The following is a 13404-nucleotide window of genomic DNA, read 5'->3' on the forward strand; positions in this document are numbered from 1 at the left end:
CCATCAGAGTCTCCAGCATATGTTCAAGCAGAAAGATCTTAATTTGCGGCATCTTAATTTTTCTACCGCTTGTAGAGTTTTCCTACAACAATAGTTACCAATCCAGTATTCAGATGGCTCTATATGAGACCCTATATGGGAGGCGGTGTCATTTGCCATTTGGTTGGTTTGAGCCGGGTGAGGCTATGTTGTTGGGCAATGATTTGGTTAGGGATTCCTTGGATAAAGTCAAGTTCATTCAGGATCGTCTTTGCACAACACAATATAGGTAGAAGAGTTATGCTGATCATAGGGCTCATGATGGTGGGAGAGAGGGTTTTGCTCCGGGTTTCAAACATGAAGGGTGTGATGAGGTTCAGGAAGAAGGTCAAGTTGAGCCCTAGTGATGCAGAACCCAAGATAAAAATATATATGATGTAAATATTGTAGGAAGTGACGTAGGATAATAAGAATTAGTATGGAATTGAAAGATAAAATTATGAAGCTTACAAGGAGATTAGACCCCAAGATTAGAAGTGCAAGCAACCATGGATATATTAAATCCACAACCTCAAGAGCAGTAATCAAGTAACCTAATCTATCACCTAAGATAGAAGATTACTTACAAGGAGAAACTATCCTTGAAGCAATCAAAGACAAGTTCTTGGTAGAACTTATGGAGAACTCTCCTAAACTCTCAAAGAGATGAATATATTTCATATAACACTCAAAGGTATGATCTTATAATGAAAGAGTGATGGCTATTTATAGAGCCATTTCAACTACTCTTTAGCAAACTACAAGTATGAAAGCAAATACTTAAATGGTCTTAAATGGTGGCTACATGCAACCTTCAACAATGGAGGCCTTAAAGTCATCAAAAAAATCTTATGGAGACCTACAAACATAGTCATACCATCTAACTACTTGATGCACCTTTTAAATGAGTTCACAAAAACAATTCAATTCAATGTTTTCCACCAAGTATGAATGATAGAATCTCATGTATTGGAAATCTCGGCATATTGGTGCAGTCTTGCTAGAAAGTCTATAATTTTGTCTAGGAGTGTTAAAATTGCACAATTCTTGATTCTCTGAAAATAAGACATATTAGGCTACACGTTTGGTAAGTTTTACAGCTAAATACATCTTATACTATTCCACAAGTAATTTTGTAGTTGACCAATGTGATTCAATCTAGATTTGTACAGCTATAGCTTATATGGCCATAACTTGATGTAGGAAGCTCCAAATTAAGAATGGTTTAGCTCATTAGAATATAGACTTCAATAGCTTTAATCATGATGAATTTTGTAGCCCAATTTGATCTGTACTTTAACAGATTAGTATTTGAAGTTTGACCAATATTCAAATAGTTTTGTGAATGTTGGATAGCATTAAATATCCCCCATTTTCTCCAATTCTCCCAAAGTATTCATCCATTGTTGCATGCCTACAAAATAAAATAATAACACACTCAAAGTAATACATTCTAAAAATAAAGTACTATAAAATATATTATTAAGAGAGAGGCTAAATAGTCAATCACAAGTTAATTCGTCACCATTTTGATTAAGAATCATGATTATCTCCATTTATGCTCACTTGAGATACGTGTATAAATTTTGAATTCTCATCCACACCTGTGACTTCCGATCTCATTTCAAGTAGCTTCTTTACCAACTCATGCATTACTTCTTGAGTTTTTCTAGTTTTAGCTCTCGTGATTCATCCTGATGGTAAATATAGATCCTTCATTGCAATTTCGTCGAGAGTGCTCGTATCATTCTCCCGATCTTCAAACGAATTCGTCCTCGAATCTTCACCTACATCAAAGGGAGAAAGATCAGATATATTAAAAGTCACACTTACTTGATACTCACCTGGCAAGTCGATCTTATAAGCATTATCATTGATTCTTTATAAGACTTGGAATGGTCCATCTCTGCGTGGATACAGTTTGGTCTTTCTTTTAGTTGGAAACCTTTCCTTTTTCATGTGTACCCAAACCCAATCTCCTGGTTGAAAGGTCACACGTTTTCTTCCTTTGTTAGCTTTCGATGCATACTGTCCATTTATCTTTTCAATTTGTTGTCGTGCTTGTTCATGGATTTTCTCCATCATCTCAGCCTTCATGTTACCATCTAAGCTAACCCTCTATTTTACAGGTAAAGGAACCAAATCTAATGGTGTCAAAGGAATAAATTCATACACAATATCAAACGGAGAAAAGCCCCACACAACCCTCCAAAAGTGGCTAAGAAACTTTGCATCTCTATCGCTCAAAATATTTTTAGGAATGCCATGCAACCTAACAACATCCCTAAAGAACAAAGTAGAAACATGAGTAGCATCATCAGTTTTGTGACATGGTACGAAATGAGCCATTTTAGAGAATCTATCAACAAAAACAAATATGATACCCATCCCTATTTTTGACCTAGGTAGTCCTAATACGAAGTCCATAGACAAATCAATCCAAGGTCCACTAGGTATGGGTAAAGGTGTATACAACCCATGAGGCAAGAGTTTTGACTTTGCTTGCCTACATGATATGCATTGGACACAAATTCTTTCGACATCCCTACGTATATGAGCCAATAGAAATGTTCATGAAATATTTCCAAAGTCTTTTGAACACAAAAATGCCCCATCAAGCCTCCAGAATGGGCTTCTCTTACTAGTAACTGTCTTATAGAACACATAGGAATACATAGTTTACCTTCTCTGAATAAATAGCCTTCATGTCTATAATATTTACCAAAAGAAGTATCTCCACATGCTTCAAATATTTGACAAAAATTATGATCTTTAGCATACAATTCTTTAATATGTTCAAATCCCAACAACTTAGAAGTAAGAGTTGACAGAAGGGCATACCTACGAGATAGTGCGCTAGCAACGATATTTTCTTTACCTTGCTTGTATTGAATCATGTAGGAAAATATTTCTATAAATTTAACCCACTTGGAATGCCTTCGGTTGAGCTTTCCTTGGCCTTTCAAATGCTTCAAATATTCATGTTCTATCCGAAGAACGAACTCCTTAGGCCAAAGGTAGTGTTGCCATGTCTCCAACGACCTCACCAATGCATAAAGCTCCTTATCATATGTTGAATAATTCAATGTAGCTCCTCCAAGTTTTTCACTAAAGAATGCAATTGGCTTTTGATCCTGCATTAGCACAACACCTATCCCGATTCCTGATGCATCACACTCAACCTCAAAAGCTTTGTTAAAATCTGACAATTACAATAATAGAGCAGAACAAAGTTTTTCTTTCAACAAATTAAAGGCATTTTCTTGTTCCTTTCGCCATGTAAAACCCCTATCCTTATTTATGACCTCAGTCAATGGTGATGCAATAGAGCTAAAGTCCCTAACAAACCTTCGATAGAAACTAGGTAAACCATGAAAGCTTCGCACCTCGGTCACAGATTTTAGCGTTGGCCATTCCTTGATAGCCTTCACAGTTTCCTCCTCTACCTCAATTCCTTTACTACTGACAACAAACCCAAGAAAGATTACCTTATCCATAAAAAATGTGCACTTTTTCAAGGTAGTATATAATCTTTATTTTCTAAGCACTTCCAAAATACATTTAAATGCTTTACATATTCATCAAGACACTTACTATAAATAAAGATGTCATCAAAATAAACCACAACAAACTTTCCAATATAAGAACGTAAAACATGATTCATTAAACGTATGAAAGTACTAGGTGCATTAGATAATCCAAAAGGCATCACCATCCATTCATACAAACCATGTTTAGTTTTAAATACAGTCTTCTATTCATCACCAAGTTTTACACGAATTTGGTGATATCCACTTTTAAGATCTATTTTAGATAATATGCATGAACCATGTAATTCATCAAGCATATCATCTAGTCTAAGTATGGGATGATGATACTTTACCGTTATCTTGTTAACGGCACGACAATCAACATACATTAGCCAAGTTCATCCTTCTTTGGCACTAAAAGCACTGGCACTGCACATGGACTCATAGTTTCACGGATGTGTCCCTTTGCTAAAAGCTCCTCTACTTGCCTCTACAACTCTTTTGTCTCCTCAGGGTTGCTTCGATAAGCCGGCCTATTTGGAATAGACGCTCCCGGGATGAAATCAATTTGGTGTTCAATTCCTCGAATTGGTGGCAATCCATTTGGAACATCCTCAGGAAAGATATCCTTGAAATCCTGCAAAAGAAAAAAGCAACACTATGCAAAGGAATGGTTAGTTGAATAGCGCTCAAATAAGATTCCTTATACAAAAGAACCACAAGGTGTGACCTAGATTTGTAAGCACTCATACACTCTCTGGATTTTGCATATAGGCTTATTTTTCTCTCTCTTACCTCATCTTCTTTTTCCTCACAAATATTTTATTTTCTCTCCCTTCTGTTTTTCTTGCTCATTGGGTCTCTCAATTTTTACAAAATCATCTTTTTTGTCTCCCATCTATTTTATTCTCTTCCTTTTTCTTATGCTCTCTTTTTTTCTCTTTCTCCTTACTCCCATGAGAATTTATTAACTTCATTTGATCTTAAAAAACTTGCTTTGGTTTTAAAGGTGAAAGTGTCACCTTTCTTCCATCATTTTTAAATGAATATCTATTCTTGTAACCATCATGCATTGCTTTCCTATGAATATCTCTATAGTAGTGTGAAGGAACAAATCGTTTCCTCAGAATAGCCTTCATCTCTTCCCAAGTAGAAACTGGTCTCTCCAAAAAATTTCTTCTATTCACCACTATCTTATCCCACCATGTTGAAGCATAATCGGTGAATTTGGTAATTGCCATTTTTACCTTCTTCTCCTCTGAGTAATTATGGTAATCAAACACCTTCTCAACCTTTCTTTCCTAGTCTAGATAGGCGTTCTGATCACTTATCCCTTGAAAGGAAGGGATGTTCATCTTAATACTACCCAAATTACTATCAACTTCTTCTTCATTCCTAAGTCCCCTTTGTGGTCTTCCTCCTCTTCTATCCCCTCTTTGACCATGTCTTCCCATATCAACATAGTTATTATCACTATCTTCTTCAATGTCATCAAAGTGTTCTTCATCAACCCGTGGTTGTTCTCGCCTCTTTTCGTTCACTGGGACTCTTCTCCTATTTTTATTTTCTTCCAGCCTCTCTTGCATATTATCTAATCTCATACTCATCTTTGAAAATTTTTGTTGCATTGCGTGAAGGGCAACCAATATATCTGGATTGGTATTTACACTTCTTGTGCTTTCACCATCATTACCTGCGTATGACATGCTTATACAAATAAAAAAAAGTTAGGTCCTTACAACACTCCCTCACGTGTTTACACTCGTTCAATATCACACAATCCTCGTGTTTGTCCCTCAATAATTTTGGCTTTTTTTTAATCTCTCCACTCAAGCCTTTTACTACTATAGAGTTTTCCTTTGTAGTTCTGCCAAGTAACTAAATCTAGATGACTCCAAAAGAATATTTCTATTGTAGAATTCCAATATAAAGAGCTCACGTGTTGATAAGAGAAGAAACAATGATGCTGGAAAAAAAACTAAGGGAACAAAAAAATTCAGCAAGAATAGCTGAATACACAGGATTGACTATATGGATTTAATCATAACTTGAGCTGCAAGACTAAAATGATTTGATTCAGAGAGGACAAAAAAGATCACAATAGGTAGTATTTAAGTAAAATACTAATTGTTGAATAAGAAGAATAGATGACAAAAAAATCAAGAAACAAAAGACTGCTCTAGATTATAGTAATTTTGGACTTTTTTTTTTTATTTTTTTTTCAAATAAAGAGCTCAAAACTTGAACAAATATAAGACAAAATAATCAACTAGGCTCTGATACCAAAGGATGCGGAACCCAAGATCAAAAGATATATGATGTATATATGGTAGGAAGTGACGTAGGATAATAACAATAAGTATAGAATCGAAAGATAAAATTACGAAGCTTGCAAGGAGATTAGACCCAAAGATTAGAAGCGCAAGCAACCATGGATATATTAAATCTACAACCTCAAGAGAAGCAATCAAGTAACCTAATATATCATCTAAGATAGAAGATTACTTACAAGGAGAAATTATCCTTGAAGCAATCAAAGACAAGTTCTTGATAGAACTTAAGGAGAACTCTTCTAAACTCTGAAAGAGATGAATATATTTCATATAACACTCAAAGGTATGATGATCTTATAATGAAAGAGTGATAGCCATTTCACCTACTCTTTAGCAAACTACAAGCATGAAAGCAAATACTAAAATGGTCTTCAATGGTGGCTACATGCAATCTTCAACAATGGAGGCCTTAAAGTCATCCAAGAAATCTTATGAAGGTCTACAAACACAGTCATACATATAAATACTTTATGCACCTTTTAAATGAGTTTACAAGAACAATTCAATTCAATATTTTCCACCAAGTATGAATGATTGAATCTCTTGTGTTGGAAATCTCGACATATTGGTGCAGTCTTGGTAGAAAGTCTATAATTTTTCCTAGGCATGTGGAAATTGCACAATTCTTGATTCTCTGAAAAGAAGACATATTAGGCTACACTTTTGATAATTTTAACAGCTAAATTCATCTTATGCTATTCCACAACTAATTTTGAAGTTGACCAATGTGATTCTATCCAGATTTGTATAGTTGTAGCTTATAGGACCATAACTTGATGTAAGAAGCTTCACATTAAGAACGGTTTGGCTCATTAGAATCTAGACTTCAATATATTTAATAATGATGAATTTTGAAGCCCAATTTGATCTATACTTGAACAGATTAATATTTGAAGTTGGACCAATGTTCGGATAATTTTGTGAATGTTGGATAGCATTAAGTATCACTCCTTTGCTCCAATTCTCCCAAATTGTTCACCAAATGTTGCATGCCTACAAAATAAAATAAAAACACACTCAAAGTAATATATTCTAAAAATAAAGTACTACAAAATATATTATTAAGAGAGAGGCTAAATAGTCAATCACAAGTTAATTCATCACCATTTTGATTAGGAATCATGATTATCTCCATTTAGGCTCACTTGAGATACGTGAATAAATTTTGGATTCTCATCCATACCTGTGACTTCCGATCTCATATCAAGTAGCTTCTTTACCAGCCCAATATTACTTCTTGAGCTTATCTAGCTTTAGCTCTCGTGATTGGTCCAGATGGTAAATATAGATCCTTGATTGCAATTTCATCGAGCGTGCTCGTATCACCTAGGTATATTTGTAACCAGACTCAAGAGTAGTGCCACAAAACACTAGTGTAGCTTTACCACATCAAAAGAAGCCCAAGAACAGATCATATTGCCAATCCAACCCAGTGCCAAGCTATCCTATTTATCCGAGCTCTTTCCGAATTGCCTTCAAGTTAACACTTCTCCCTGTCAGAACACTACGATTCTTACCCAAAGCTCACCACAAGAGACCCTAGCATGAAACCATGTCGTCCTAAATCCCATAAGCCACCATATTCTCTTTTAAACACTCAAAATACTGCATCCGAGATACTTAATCTGAAGTGACCTTATGTGAATCTGAGGCTGTTTCCTTAATCTCTCTGATACTAAAATATAGAAACCATTATAATATAGAAATACCGCGAGCACCGACACCATCCAATGCAAACCTCTGATCTTAGCCATATACAAATCCGAAAAATACTCAAATGCCACATGTTAATCTTGAACTCTTTATAACCTTCTCGAGAGTCATCCACCCAATTCACATCTCAAATGCACCACCCAAATGAACCGGACGACCTGTGCTCCATTAGTACACCAACGCTCCCAGAAGTAATCCACACCTCTAGGCAACCAAGTGAATCCCTTTTCTTAGTACATTACATTCATCACAAGCAGTAAATATAAACCATCCAAATACTTTCATATATCCATAACATTTATTACATCATGCATCCAGAAATTTCCTTACCCGAGTCATCCTCAAAACCAACTTCTTCAAGTCATAACCGATCCTCAAACATGCCTCAGATCTAAATTAGTACAACACATAACCATGCACTCTGATTGTTGATAGCATACTCCCCCACTTAGCTTGAAGCCATATGACATGATATCTGATATTCCAGAATACCCTTATTCTATAACTACCATAATCCTTTACTGTAATTCAACAAAATCCTTCATGAACCGATGTAGCACTAATCATAAAAATACCTCGAATCATCTGTTAAACTCAAAACATCCCGCATGAGATAACCTACCTGCTTAGCCTCAAACTGGCACCTCCTTACGCTCTACCATAGTCACAACCACTATGTATTCACTAAATCTCTCCGAGTGTATGCTCGTCAACAAAACATAAGAATTACTTCACCCCACACATGAACAACATGAAAGATTCTCAACACACTCGTAACTCAGGACTATACAACATGTCAAGAGAGGAATCAAGCACCCAATAGCCCGTTTCACATCCCAAGCAAGCCTTCTCATCACATCAAAGACATATGAACACATCCCGCAGTTACCTCATATTCATCATATTGCTATCCAAGAACTAATTAAGCCACCAGTCCCACTCCTTGGGACAATACCGGACATACAAGCCCAAAAGTACATACTCACAGCACTAAAACCACCGAACCCAAGTTGCGGTCAAAACCTGGCCTCAAGTCTTCCAGACTAGCCCCTAACCACAATATCGAGTACACATCTCGCACCTCAACCATGGAATCGCAAGTCGTCGATGCACAACTAATATTGAGCGCTCAACACAACACACAAGTGAGTGGAATGGATTCAAAGAGATATGCTTCAAGCTGAATCAATGTCGCATGATAAGGAAAAAAAGATGGAAAATTTATCCTAGATGCCCTGTAGCCTCTCGAAGATAGGTATGGACGTCATCATACCAATCCGCATGACCCTACTAGACACTGCTCATGACTCGTAGAACCTATGAACCTAAAGCTCTGATACCAACTTGTCACGACCTAAAAATCTAGTTTGTCGTGATAGCACCTAACCCAACCCGCTAGGTAAGTCAAATGATAAAAAGCGCAACTCAAATAGGATAACAGAAATCAATAAATAAAAGAACTGAGCATTCTATACAAAATACCAAGGATCGATAGTACAAGTCATGAGCTTCTAAGATTTAGAATTTACAAAGCTGGTACATAATAAACGCATCATCTGTTTGAAATATACGTTAACAGACTAACGAATCTAAAGCTATCAAGAACAAGAGGCAGCTATAACCAGAACGTAGGTACATTTACAATGCCAGCTCCCGCCATACACAGCAGCATTAGCTCCAAAATCTACATGCAAGGTGCAGAAGTATAGTATGAGTACAACCGACCCTATGTACTCAATAAGTAACAAACCTAACCTTAGGTTGAAAGAAGTGACGAGCTTAGAGGAAAGGTCAGTGCCCAACACCAATAGCCAATAACAATTCATAACGATATAGTGAAGACAGTAAAGGTATATAACTAAAGAGATGTAATGATCAGCTCGTTCACAAATACAGAAAATAGACATGTCTTTCAAGTATAATCGTCCAAGTCTAAATCTTACCAATGAAATCAATTAAACATGAGTTTATCAAAAGAACCATATTTTCCAATTTACAACATCAGATAAGACTTTTTGTTTATCAATTAGCATGAGGAAAGTAAATCTCTATGCCTGTATGTCAATGTGCATGTCAAATCATCAATTATCATATACAACCTAGCATGAGGAATATACATCTATATGCTTACATGTCAAATATACATGTCAAATCATAAATGTCACATTACCGTTTAGCATGAGGAAAATGCATCTCTATGCCAACATGCCAAGTATGCATGTCATATGAACGATTTCACGGTGATAACCCCATGTACAATCACTCTCAACATACTTTAGTTATCTGGCTCAATTACCCACTTCATCACACACACAAAATCACTCAGCACTGTACGGGTTCCTGGCACATAAGCCCCTCGCCAAAGCATGTGTGTGTGTGTGTGTGTGTGTATATATATATATATATATATATATATATATACACACACACGCGCTCACTCTTCGTATGTCAGACTCCGGGGGGCAGATCATGCCCAAGCGCTAATCAAAAGCCTATAAGGCCTGTTGCGGCATGCAGCCTGATCCATAATAATAGATAAACCAATAAGGCCTATTGCGGCGTGCAATCCAATTCACAATAACACTCACAAAACGGCTATTAGGCCCACCTCAGTCATCAATCACTCAAGTCTCAATGGCTCACAATCTCATACCACTCAGCCCAAATAATGATAACATGTGATGCAACAGTGAATGATAAATAGAGACTGAGATATGATATACAAATAATGATCCATGACTATGTATATATAATTGCAGTTAAGGCAGATTACTCAAAACAATTTCCCTTACTTGTGTCTGCATCGAATTACTTGCTATCCTTATCATCTGTTCAATCCTTGTTGCCTTTATTGCCTTAAATTTTGTTGTTAGTCTACATTATTGTACTGCATTGTTATCATTTATTTCCTCACTTTCCGTTATTAGTCTGTATTATACCCTATTCAGTTCTTTACCTAGTAGGTGTCTTGACCTGACCTCGTTACTACTCTACCGAGGTTAGGCTTGATACTTACTGGGGACCATGGTGATGTACTCATGCTACACTTCTGCATATTTTTGTGCAGATCCAGGTTCATTGACTCATGCTGGATACCAGTTATTGATCGGCTACTTCTAGAGACTTCAAGGTACATGTTGCTCCCAAACGCACACGCAAGTATACGTGGTCGACAAGTAATATAGGATTGTAAGTCCAGATATCGTACCCACAAGGACTTGTGATTAACTATCAACTAAATTAAACTAAGACAATTAATCTATTGAAGATATTTTTCTAAATATTATTAACTACAACTAATCTAGAGAAGCAAACTAAGAGATTAAAGGAAACAATTTGGCAAATATTAGAGACGAATTCAATGAGAGCTGATATTCTAGAGCTATGGGTTAGCTAACAATCCCGTTGAGTTTTCTACTTAAATTGTCTAACTAATATATCTGGTTTATTAATTGACAGGGTTAATATTTCTCGTAGACTTCTCCCGAAGTACTACTTGCCTATTTAAGCTAACCTAACACCTATAATCCTATGAAATTAGGATTAATAAAAATGCATTAATAATTCCCGTATAATAACCAAGCAAGGTGATTAGGTATATTCCTATCCTAAACGCAAATTTATTCCCGATGCTCAAGTTCAAGATCTTGATCTACTCAATCTTATATGCAATCTAAAATTCCCTCTCCCGAGTTCAATCCTAGATTCGTAAATAGTATTCAATTGGTAATCAAGCAATCAAATAATTAAGCGCACGATTGAATAAATAAACCAATATGATAAAATAATAAGAATAATTCAAATTTCAAACTACAACGTTCATGTAGCACCCAAAACTCTAGAACTAATAAACTATGAGATTAAAGGAAGAGAAGAGAAAAAAAACTAGTTAGAAGCCTCCTCCAAGCGTGGTGTGTGTTCCTCCACGTGAATTCTCCTTCAAAAGTATGTTCGATATTCTCCAAATTAGGTTTAGAATTCCTTTTATACAAGTTGAGGCCGTGTAAGGCCGAAATAACCTTATCCCAGGCGAATTAGGAGAGATCACGCAACACAGTGTCCAGACCAGCGCGAGGCGCTGGCCTTAGAGGCAATGATATTTTTGCAAGTTCAATTCCAATTCTTTGCTTTCAAGTGCCTTTTCCTTTCCTTTTGTCTTACACTTGGGGGGACAAACACAAAAGGGTGTCCCCCCTATATCCCCCTCCTTTTCATTCTTTTATTTTCCTTTTTTTTTCTTCCGTGTTTTATTCAATTTTGCTCCAAATCTCTTTATTTTTATATCACTTTATTCCTATACAGTTAAAATATAATATTAAGCATAATATAATATAATTAATACTCAAAATATGATTAAAAAGTGCTATAATGTGAGGCAATAATGGTTAAATATATGTATTTTTGGCGGAACATCAACACCCCACACTTAGACTCTTGCTCGTCCTCGAGTAAGCATTAAAACCACTCTCAATAAATCAAGCCTAGAAATACCACCATTTTGATTGATACTAACAATTATGCCCTATAGCAAATCAAACCATAATATATACACTTCCTGATCATCGTGCAAGATATACAAGTCACACACAAATAACAAACTTCTAACCTCCTAACCTCAGAGACGCACTCTAACTTCCCAAATTTAAGCTCGCTCACCTACTCTGTCAAAGAAACTAATAACATCACCTATCTATCATGAAACAAGTGCCCTCACAAAAATAAATAGTCCATACACTCAAATTAAAGAATGAATATAATATAAGGACTTAGCATCAAAGAACAACTCTCGCACTCACAAACGAATTCATATATATGCACAAAGAACCATAGGCTTGCCCATTATGTACATCTCTACTAATTAAGTGTGATCGAGTAGAATCAAATAGGACTTTAACGGGTTGTAATGTTGGCTAGGGGACGGGTAGTAGAATTATATAATAGTGACTTACACTTCCCTAAGTACTTTGCACTTTTAGACTTCATCACCCATTATTTTCTACTCTTCACTTTATTTTTCAGTCATCTCTTCATCTATTGTTTCACAAGTATTTCCCTCATATCAAGAACGTTATATTTTTTAAGCAATTTTTCTTTTCTTTTCTTTTTCATGTCACATTCTTTTCAAGAGGGCCTTCTCATCACTTTTCAGCTATCGTTGGTCATCATTTTTTACTTAATCATCCCTTTCTTCAAATTTATCAATTAATAATACAGTCTAAGCAACATTGCTCAAGAAAGCAGCATGCAAAAACTAGGGATTCAATAAAAGGATTAAGGCAAAAATACGGCTTCCAAACAAAAGGCTACAGGCTCAAAGGGCTAACTAGTGGTACAATATCTGAAAAGGCTAAAATTCACAAGACATAACAAAGAAAGCCTATTATCATCTTCTAAATAAAGCAACACTTTTATTTCGCTTCAATAACATGCAGAGCAAGTTCTAGACTAAGATGCAAAACATGGAATATATGTAAGAAATGCTCATCCCACATGGCATAAGTATAACTCAAGATGGATCAATTCTACTCTAAAACAGATAGGATCATAGCGAACAATAAAATAAAAATAAGCTATATATAGAGTCACAACCCTGAGCCTAGGTGTCAGAAAGTCTGTTAGTTTATTCATTACTCAAGCACTCAGAGGAAAGTACTACTCAAGTTTAGGCCTAAATGTTCTAATATCAAACAATTCACAAAAGGTTTTCTTCTCCCTCTTTTTCTACTCCTAAAATAAAGAAAAAAATCTAATCCTACAAAATAAAAAGATTAATCGGTTCAAGTTACATCCCCTAGAAAAGAACCGATGAA

General features: G+C 35.8%; 1 pseudogene; it reads right to left on the minus strand.

Moving 5' to 3' along the window:
- Positions 1 to 1733: 1733 nt before the first annotated feature.
- LOC142169664 (uncharacterized) lies at positions 1734 to 4789 on the minus strand (annotated as a pseudogene).
- Positions 4790 to 13404: the final 8615 nt, after the last annotated feature.

This window comes from Nicotiana tabacum, chromosome 15 (genome assembly GCF_000715075.1).
Source record: "Nicotiana tabacum cultivar K326 chromosome 15, ASM71507v2, whole genome shotgun sequence".
NCBI classification, from domain to species: domain Eukaryota; kingdom Viridiplantae; phylum Streptophyta; class Magnoliopsida; order Solanales; family Solanaceae; genus Nicotiana; species Nicotiana tabacum.